Source organism: Phoca vitulina, unplaced genomic scaffold, assembly GCF_004348235.1.
Source record: "Phoca vitulina isolate PV1807 unplaced genomic scaffold, GSC_HSeal_1.0 scaffold10, whole genome shotgun sequence".
NCBI lineage: Eukaryota > Metazoa > Chordata > Mammalia > Carnivora > Phocidae > Phoca > Phoca vitulina.
The window spans coordinates 48,787,512-48,798,085 of record NW_022589713.1 but is presented as its reverse complement, the minus strand read 5'-3'; the positions used below and the strand labels follow the sequence as shown (position 1 = coordinate 48,798,085).

The window sequence follows — 10,574 nt, the reverse complement described above, 5'->3', positions numbered from 1 at the left end:
ATTTATGACCTAGGATGTGATCTATTCTGGAGAATGTTCCATGGGCACTAGAGAAGAATGTGTATTCCGTTGCTTTGGGATGGAATGTTCTGAATATGTCTGTGAAGTCCATTTGGTCCAGTGTGTCATTTAAAGTCTTTATTTCCTTGTTGATCTTTTGCTTAGACGATCTGTCCATTTCAGTGAGGGGGGTGTTAAAGTCCCCCACTATTATTGTATTGTTGTCGATGTGTTTCTTTGCTTTTGTTATTAATTGCCTTATATAATTGGCTGCTCCCATGTTAGGGGCATAGATATTTACAATTGTTAGATCTTCTTGTTGGATAGACCCTTTAAGTATGATATAGTGTCCTTCCTCATCTCTTATTACAGTCTTTGGTTTAAAATCTAATTTGTCTGATATAAGGATTGCCACCCCAGCTTTCTTTTGGTGTCCATTAGCATGGTAAATGGTTTTCCACCCCCTCACTTTCAATCTGGGGGTGTCTTTGGGTCTAAAATGAGTCTCTTGCAGACAGCATATCGATGGGTCTTGTTTTTTAATCCAATCTGATAGCCTGTGTCTTTTGATTGGGGCATTTAGCCCATTTACATTCAGGGTAACTATTGAAAGATAGGAATTCAGTGCCATTGTATTGCCTGTAAAGTGACTGTTACTGTATATTGTTTGTGTTCCTTTCTGGTCTATGTTGCTTTTAGGCTCTCTCTTTGCTTAGAGGACCCCTTTCAATATTTGTTGTAGGGCTGGTTTCGTGTTTGCAAATTCCTTTAGTTTTTGTTTGTCCTGGAAGCTTTTTATCTCTCCTTCAATTTTCAAGGACAGCCTAGCTGGATATAGTATTCTTGGCTGCATATTTTTCTCATTTAGTGCTCTGCATATGTCCTGCCAGTCCTTTCTGGCCTGCCAGGTCTCTGTGGATAAGTCTGTTGCCAATCTAATGTTTCTACCATTGTAGGTTACATATCTCTTCTCCCGAGCTGCTTTCAGGATTTTCTCTTTGTCTCTGAGACTCATAAGTTTTACTATTAGATGTCGGGGTGTTGACCTATTTTTATTGATTTTGAGAGGGGTTCTCTGTGCTTCCTGGATTTTGATGCCTGTTTCCTTCCCCAAATTAGGGAAGTTCTCTGCTATCATTTGCTCCATTATACCTTCTGCCCCTCTCTCTCTTTCTTCTTCTTCTGGGATCCCAATTATTCTAATGTTGTTTCGTCTTATGGTATCGTTTATCTCTCGAATTCTGCCTTCGTGATCCAGTAGTTGTTTATCTCTCTTTTTCTCAGCTTCTTTATTTTCCATCATTTGGTCTTCTATCTCACTGATTCTTTCTTCTGCCTCATTTATCCTAGCAGTTAGCGCCCCCATATTTGATTGCACCACATTGATAGCCTTTTTGATTTCTACTTGGTTAGATTTTAGTTCTTTTACTTCTCCAGAAAGGGTTTCTCTAATAACTTCCATGCTTTTTTCAAGCCCAGCTAGTATCTTTAAAGTGATGATTCTGAACTCTAGATCTGACATCGTACTAATGTCCATATTGAGTAGGTCCCTGGCAGTCGGTACTACCTCTTGTTCTTTTTGTTGAGGTGATTTTTTCTGTCTTGTCATTTTGTGCAGAGGAGAATAGATTAATGAGAGAACAAAATGCTAGCAGGGTAACAACGTCCCCAGAAAATATATTCTAAACAAATCAGAAAAGACCTGAAGCAGTGGGAAAAGAAAGGGAAAGAGAGAAAAAAGAAAAAGAAAGAAAAAAAGAAAAAGGAAAAAGATAAAGATGAAGATAAAAACAAACAAAAGCAGAACAAAAGAAAACAAAACAAAAACAGAATGTGATCAAATATGATCAGGCTGGTTTATAGATCAGTGCCACACACTAGATTTTGGGTGTATTTTGGTCTGTTAAAAGAAAGTCCTTCCCAAAATTTTAAAGAAAGAAAAACTTATATATGTACAAAAATAAGGGTTGATATGATGAAGGGATGGAATATGACTGTAAAGATGGAAATTATAAAAAATTTTATAAAAGGATTTGATAAGTTGTTTGAAAAAAGAAAGAAGAGGATTAAAAAAAAAGAAAGAAAGAAAAAAGGGAGAGAATGTGATCAGGCAGGGGAGTAGAAAAAAACGATACACTAGAGATTTAGAGTATATTTTGATCTGTTAGAAGAAACTATCTCAAAATTTTAAAGAGAGAACAACTTATATATATATGCCAAAAATACGGGTAACTACTATGAAGGGATAGAATATGACTTTAAAAATGAAAAATAAAAATGTTTTTTTTTAAAAAGGGATTGATAAGATGTTGGTTGAAAAAGGGAAAAAGAAAAATTCAAAAAAAAAGAAAAAAAGAAAAAAGAAAAAAAGACAGTTAAAAAAAAATAATTTTCTTTGAAAGACTAAAGAATCATGGTAAAAAAGCCATGAATTCTGCGTGCATTATTCCCCTAGCGCTGGAGTTCTGCCGTTCTCATTGATCGGTAAACTTGGTCTTGGCTGGCTGTTCTCGCTGATCTTCTGGGGGAGGGGCCTGTTGCCGTGGTTCCCAAATGTCTTTGCCGGAGGCAGAATTGCCCCGCCCTTGCCAGTCCGGGCTAAGTAATCTGCTCGGGTTTGCTCTCCAGAGCTTTTGTTCCCTGCAAACTTTCCGTACAGCTTTGGAGGCGGAGAGTGAAAATGGCGGCCTCCCAGTCTCCGCCCCGGAGGAGCCGAGAACTCGGGGTCCCGCTCCTCAGCGAGCCCCCAGAGAAAAGCAGTCAGTCACTCCCGTCTCCCCGGTCTCTGGCCACACTCCGCGCTCACCCGGCCTGTGACTGCGCGTTCCTATCTCTGGCACCTGACCCCGGGTGGAGTCTCCAAACCCAGCAGATCCCCGCGGTGCGCTCCCGCACCTCTCCTCCCGGGGGAAGAAGGTGAGTCTCCCCGGATCTGCCACTTGTTGGGTCCCTGCTGGAGGAGCAGTGGCCCGACTGTGCCGCGGATCACGGTCTATGACAACCCCGAGCTGAGAGCCCGCTGCTCGGCTCCATCTCTGCAGCCGGCTTCCCTGCTCCGATCCCTGGGAGCTCTGCCGCACTCAGGCACCCCCGGTCTTTCTGTGACCCCGAGGGTCCTGAGACCACACTGTCCCGCGAGGGTTCCACCCCCCACTTCGCCACCAGAGTGACGTCCCTCAGCGGAGCAGACTTCTATAAGTTCCGATTTTGTGCTCCCCAGCTCTATCACTTGCCAGAAGCGGCAGATGGAGGCCCCTCCCCCGCCGTCTATCCTCCTGAATATCGCCTCGGATTCACTTCTCCGCACGTCCTACCTTCCAGAAAGTGGTCGCTTTTCTGTTCAGAGAGTTGTTGCTATTCTTTTCTTCGATCTCCTGTTGAGTTTGTAGGTGTTCAGAATGGTTTGATCCCTATCCAGCTGAATTCCTGAGAGGAGACGAAATCCAGGTCTCCTACTCCTCCGCCATCTTGCTCCGCCCCCCACCTGATTTATTTTTTAAACATTGGTTCTGATTATATAGTGATTTGTCCTTGGAGATTTTAGTTGTAATATAGGGGTTATGGGCATAGGAGTCCCCATAGGACACTCTGTCCTGCCTCTCCAATTTGAAGACAAACACTCCTTGCTTTAGTCAGAGCTCATGAGTCCCTATAGCCTGCAGGTGAGTGTGGGAAGATGGTAGTGTACAGAAAGCCCATCTTTCCTGAAAGCTGTTCCACAAGATATCACCTAGAGGGATACCCAGCTTCCTCCTTTGCTCCATGAACTAACTCATATTCTGAGCCTGAAGATTATGTAGAACCAACCATGCTTCTCTGCACAGCAATCTTCTGAACATGGTTTCAGCTCAGATCTGTTTAAGTCCTATTTCTCCAAAGGTATAACTCATTATGCTTTCAGTCTTTTAGGAATTCTTCAAAATGGCAGGCCCACTATTGCATTCCTGTTTTGTTGTCCAGCTTTATAACAGATTTAAATTCCTGTGAAGTACATTTTCTGTCATTTCTCATGCTATTGTGTGGGAGGTAGGTAGACATGTTCTCAGTTTTCTTGATCCAATTTCCTCTTTATTCTCCAAAGAAACTCATGTCAAATTAAAATGCAATTATTTTCTTATCTTGATAATACCCTGTAATTTCTCTACTGCAGTTTCAGAGGAATGATAAAAGCAAATGGGTATTGCATCTCCTAAAAGAGCCATAAACCAAGGGGAACAGAGTTGCATATGTCAAGGATTTAACATTGATACATTTTATGCCATCTTGAACTCCACCAGGAAGCATCATCCTTCCTCAATGAGTTTCTTGGGACCAGCCATTTCAATTAAGTTGTTTATATTACCAAGCCCATTTGTACAAGCACATGCTTAGCTGCCCTGCATGATAGCATAATGGACGGGTTAAATGATGGAGATAAAGCATTCTATCTAACTGAAGTCCTTGTGTTTGTGCATTCACATGTAGACCTTGGCACACATAAATTTCTTCTCAAGACCAGACACATTGCACACACATTCCTTCCGGACTTAACATAGTATCTCATACTATATGAAGCTATTTTGATCCCTTTAAGATTGGATATGTGTTCTTCCATTGTGCTGCAAGCACTCTATTATTCCAACGTCTGTGCTCACATTACCCTGTACTGTAATTTTTTTTCTCTCTTTGACCTTCCCCAACCCCTTACCTTCCATTGAATCTGAGCTCTTTGAGTACAGACTGATGGATACCCTATTCGTCCTTATCTTTCAAAGATGATTTAATATAGTCTGTCACATGGTGAATATTATGGGATCAAAAAATATATTTTAAAGATTGATACACATAGACATATATACACAAAGTTAGATATTTATATATAATGTCAATCATATAGACAATAAATGCAATTGTTATAATAAATAATTCTGTTTCGCTTTAGCTACTTGACCATATGTATACTCAAAAGCTATTTGTTTCTAAATATGATCAGTACATATTTACATAAATATATCTACTCTTTCCTCATATAAAGCATATATAGACTTAAGCTACCCAGGTGGTTTTATCTTAATAATTTTATATGTTTATAATATAAATTTTATAGTCTCTGTAAACATGCACACAAATATGTTTGTATATATACACAAAATATGATATTTTCTTTTCTTTTTTTTTATGTTCTGTTAGCCACTGTATAGTACATCATTAGTTTTTGATGTAGTGTTCAATGATTCATTAGTTAAATATAACACCCAGTGCTCATCACAGCACATGCCCTCCTCAATACCCATCACCCTGTTACCCTCCCCCCACCCTTCCCCTGCTCTGAAACCCTCAGATTGTTCCCCAAGGTCCATAGTCTCTCATGGTTCATCTCCCTTTATGATTTCTCCCCCTTTGGATTTCTCTCCCTTCCCCTATGGTCCTCCGTACTTATGTTCCACATATGAGTGAAACCATATGATAATTGTCTTTCTCTGATTGACTTACTTCACTTAACATAATCCCCTCCAGTTCTATCCATGTCAATGCAAATGGTGGGTATTCATCTTTTCTGATGGCTGAATAATATTCCATTGTATATATGTGCCACATCTTCTTTTTTTCTTTTTGAGCTTTTATATTTGAGTTTATTCTTCATTTAACTTTTAAAACACTACTATAGTTGAATATTAAAACAAAAACAATAGCAAGTAGTGAGTTATGATTATAGTCCTTCACTCATTCACTACTACATATAAAATGCCAGCGGTGGTATTCACTGGCCCCGTTAAGAGGTCTGACACTGAACACCACCCCTGGGATGATGTTCATCATCCTCATAGCCTTCCCTATTGTAATGGCGCCATCTTTCCTGATTTGGATCAAAGTCTACCAGTTCTACCTGGTCCATTTCATCAGTCTCTTCTACTTCCTTCCTCTCAGGTAGGAGTTTTTCCAGCAAAGAGAGTTTATCAGGAGAGAGAAATCCATTCTCAGGAAAGTTTACCTTAAATTCAGTGATTAGGCGACCCTTCTCATATGGTCTATGATAAATTGGCATGCCTTCATTTAGCACACACTTGATATCTCCATGCTTGACAATTTGACCTGGTTGAGAGGTGATGACGATGGTTTGGTTGTCAAGAGTAGATACTGGCTTTTGAAAGCCGCACAGTGCTTCAACCAGCTGTATGTCCATACACATGAAAAGGTCTTCTCCTTGCAGAGTAAAAACAGCGTGGTCCTTCTGATCTAAAACCATGATAATATCTCCTGGTTCCAGTCCTGGTTCTTGGTCTCCTTCACCATGGAATGTTATCTTCTGGCCATCCTTCATGCCTTTGTCAATATGAACTTCTAGAATCTTCTTCTCTCAAACTATCTTCCTCCCATTGCAGCTTTTACATCTATCTTTGGGACTGATCCGTTCCCCATGGCCCTGGCACTCCATGCACACAGATTGAATTTGCTGAACCATTCCAGGTCCTATCTGATGAATTCTTACTTGCATTCCAGTACCTCGGCAATTGGGACAACATTCGACTGCTCCTTTCTTACCACCTCGGCCTTCACATTTATCTCAAATCACATTTTTCTGCAGAACTAGTTTTCTTGTTGCACCATTATATAAATCTTCTAAGGTTACTGAGAGCTGATGCACACATTTTAACCTCTCCTTTCTCTCTGCATCCTTCCTTCTCCTCCAAAAAACATATCAAAGACGTCCATGAGGGAGCCAAAACCACCACCAGCTCCACCTTCTTTAATTGTCTGTTCTCCTCCTTTGTCATATAATTCCCTTTTCTTTGCATCAGAGAGTACTTGGTAGCTTGAGAAATCTGTTTAAACTTCTCTCCTTCATTTGGATTCTTATCAGGGTGGTACTTCAAGGCCAGTTTCCTGTAGGTCTTTTTCAATTCCTCTTGGGTGGCATTGGGTTTGACCCCCAAAACATCATAGTAAGTGGTTTCTTTCACCATTTTCTACAGCTGGTGAGAGGGCCAAGGCCGGTGTGGGGGAGCGGGAAGGAGCGCATTGCTGGGTGCAGCTCGGGCAGCCGCCGCTGCTCCGTGTCTCACCCAGCGTTCTGGAAAGTCGCCTGTGCCACATCTTCTTTATCCATTCATCTGTTGAAGGGCATCTTGGCTCCTTCCACAGTTTGGCTCTTGTGGACATTGTTGCTATGAATATTGGGGTGCATGTGCTCCTTTTCACTACATCTGTATCTTTGGGGTAAATACTGAGGAGTGCAATTGCTGGGTCAAGGGTAGCTCTATTTTTAACTTCTTGAGGAACCTCCATATTCTTTTCCAGAGTGGCTATACCAGCTTGCATTCCCACCAACAGTGTAAGAGGGTTCCCCTTTCTCCACATCCTCACCAACATTTGTTGTTTCCTGCCTTGCTAATTTTTCCTATTCTAACTGGTGTAAGGTGGTATCTCAATGTGGTTTTGATTTGAATTTCCCTGATGGCTAATGATGATGAACATTTTTTCATGTGTCTGTTAACCATTTGTGTCTTTGGAGAACTGTCTGTTCATGTCCTCTGCCCATTTTTTGACTGGGTTATTAGTTTTCTGAGTGTTGAGTTTGAGAAGTTCTTTATAGATCTTGGATATCAGCCCTTTATCTATAATGTTATTTGCAAATATCTTCTCCCATTCTGTGGGCTGCCAGACTATGGTATTTTCAAAGATAAAGAGTGATTAGGAGAGGAAAAAGGGAATAATTGCTTCTTACTACTTTAATACTATGAGAAATTGGATGTTGATGACTTGGGAATTTGGTGTTTTTGGTTGTTCTGTTGTTTTATTTTATTTTATTATTTTATTTTATTTTATTATTATTTTGTATTTCCTTTCTAGAATTAAGAATTGACAGAGTGGGAAAAAATGTTCTGGACTTTGAGGATGTGGGATGCTTACATGCATTGTGAAGTATTACATGTATTTACACATAGTGTGTGTGGTTTGGTACATTTTTTATCAAGTATTGTTCTGTTTTAGGCATGGGAACCAAGTGCTTTATTAAAACAAGTCCAAAAAGGGATCATTTTGTGGTATTTGCTAACTGGTCTCCAAAAGTAAAAACAACAAAAGTATCTTACATCTACATAAGAGTTGAGAAGCAAATGAGAAGAATCAAAAGAAATGGGCAAGAGTATTACTTGAGAATCAAAGAGGAAAAGCTACCTACACACATTTGGCCTTTGAAAATATACACTTCAAACAAATACACCTGGATCTGTTTATGTTGAGTTTAAACAATTATACCTATAATCTCTGAATCTGACTCAGATCATGCCTCAGAAAAGGCTCAGTGACACTGAAAATGCATGACAGAGAGTTGACTTCAATCGACATCTCAGTGCCTTTTTTATGGGATGGATCTCTACTGTTGGGTTCAACTGTCTTGATATGAAATATAAATGAGTCTCTTGTTTATAGATAAAAACATCCAGTAATTTTCCCAAGGTTCTCCAAAGTTTTTGACAGTTACCATGATTGTCCATTCAAATAGAGAGGTTGCATTCATGCTTTAACATTAAGGTTTCAGGGACCCACGAATGATCTGGAGGGTAGTGTGTATCATAACCATATTCTTATGTGTGTAATAAGAGCTATAGAAATTGCACCAGCTTGTGATACAAAACAAATAGAACCTTGAAAGTAAAGCCATCTTTTTAACAGTGCTTCAGTTTAACATACCTCTTACCCTATTTTAGATCAAAAAGTGTTTGTGAGGAAGGATTTTGAAACCAAGTACTATAAACTGAGCACTATATATTTCTTTGTTCTTGGGTTCAGTTCTTAGTTCTTGGGACACTGTAATCAATTAGCCAAAGCTAATAATCCCTTCAGGTTGAGCAAAATGTACCTCTCCTTGTTATGTATTACATTATTCATCCTATGTTGTATCTAGCAGTTAAAAGTACCTGAGGCCTCTGCCACTCCTGGATTCCATCAATGCATTAAAATGAGATAGTTGACTTCAATGGCGGTACCTCTTAACATCATCTCCAGTCTACGGAAGATAGGCACCACGCTTGATTTACAAAGATGCTGCTGTTCCTTTTGTTAGTGCATTCTTTGCTACTTTTGTTATGGGAGGATCCTCTGAATCCTCTCGTGGGACATGTTGGGCAGATGGGTATGTAGGTCTCATATAATAAATCCTCTCCAAAATTGCTATTATTCTGAACCTTCATATTCCTTTTTCTGTCTCTCTCCCCAACTCCTCCCCCTCCCTCCTCCAACCCCTCCCCCTCCCTCTCTGCCTCCCTTCCCCCATCACCAAAATGGTGGCATCTCATCTTTCTTTAATGTAGGAAACCATTTTTTAGTCAACTAAGCAAACTGTTAGAGCTAACATTTATTTTAAGTATTTCTAATATGTAATCCCATTTCTGTACATTCATCCCAATCCAACATTATATCTTCTTTGACATAGTATCCTAGAATATATTTTCAAACATATATCCCAAATTTCTACAAATATAAATTAACACAATTTTGTAATTCTTTTGATATTCAAGCTCTTTCTAGTACAGACTTTGTATATTTTCCCTTGGGTTTGCTAGAATCTGCCTCAGATTAGAATCTGAAGACAATGATGGGTGCCAGAGGTTCACTGTGAGGAGAATAGACATTTCTTTACAAATTATTTGCTTCATACAAGGTTATCACAGGACAAGAGAAGGCTGTTTAATTCAGACATGGTGAGGGAGGCTCAAGGGGGATTTAGGGATTCAAATTTTCCCTTTCCAAATCTTCTCAATCAGTGCCACAATTTTCACATATAAGACTCATGAGCCTGGGAATTCAATAGGTACTTAAAATTTAAACATGCACTATAAAACTTGTGGTCAGATTTTTAGCTATGTGTGCACTGTGTGAACTACAAATATGGTATTATTTGGAGGATTCTGGAGAAGCTCTGTAGTTTTCTGACCACGCTTTGAGCTCATTCTTGTTATTGCCTTTTTATAAACTTATTGGTTAACCAGATACAAAAGACCATCACAAAAACCTTGTAGTCAAAACATAAGAATTGAGGATAAAAAGTAGTTGGTATTGCAGTTTTTTCTCAATGTGCACTTTATGTCAAGTGTACACAGGTGACAATTTAACTGTTATGTTATTGCATCTTGTGAATTACCCTAGTATCCCATTTTCTAATGATGACTGGGTCATGCTTGGATTTATTCTCAATCATTTCATTATCTAATCAGTATTCCATCTTTGAAAGTCTGCTTCCTGGTGCCAAGTAGTATATCAATCGGGGTCATGATCAATGCAGAAACAACTTCATGTATTTCAAACAGAAGAAATTTAAAATGTGGAATTCATCAGATACCTTTTGGATATATTGCAAGAGGAAAGGACAAAAGCAAAAGCTGGAGAAAAACAAAATAGAAAAAACAAAAACAAAAGGAAGAAAGGAAATATCCAGACATCAAAATCTTCACATACTCTCATTTTCATTGTTGTTCATAACATTGACTTTTCCACATTTGCTGTAGTTATCAGAAGTTAACTGAGGCTCTGCTTTTTCTTTTTTTTAAATAATCATCAACAACTTCCTCACCATAAGCCCTTTTCAGCAATGT

The 10,574-nt window shown here is 39.3% G+C and overlaps 1 pseudogene; it reads right to left on the bottom strand.

The window, feature by feature from the left end:
* Positions 1-5,752: 5,752 nt before the first annotated feature.
* LOC116635321 lies at positions 5,753-6,944 on the bottom strand (annotated as a pseudogene).
* Between the last annotated feature and the right edge of the window lie 3,630 nt (positions 6,945-10,574).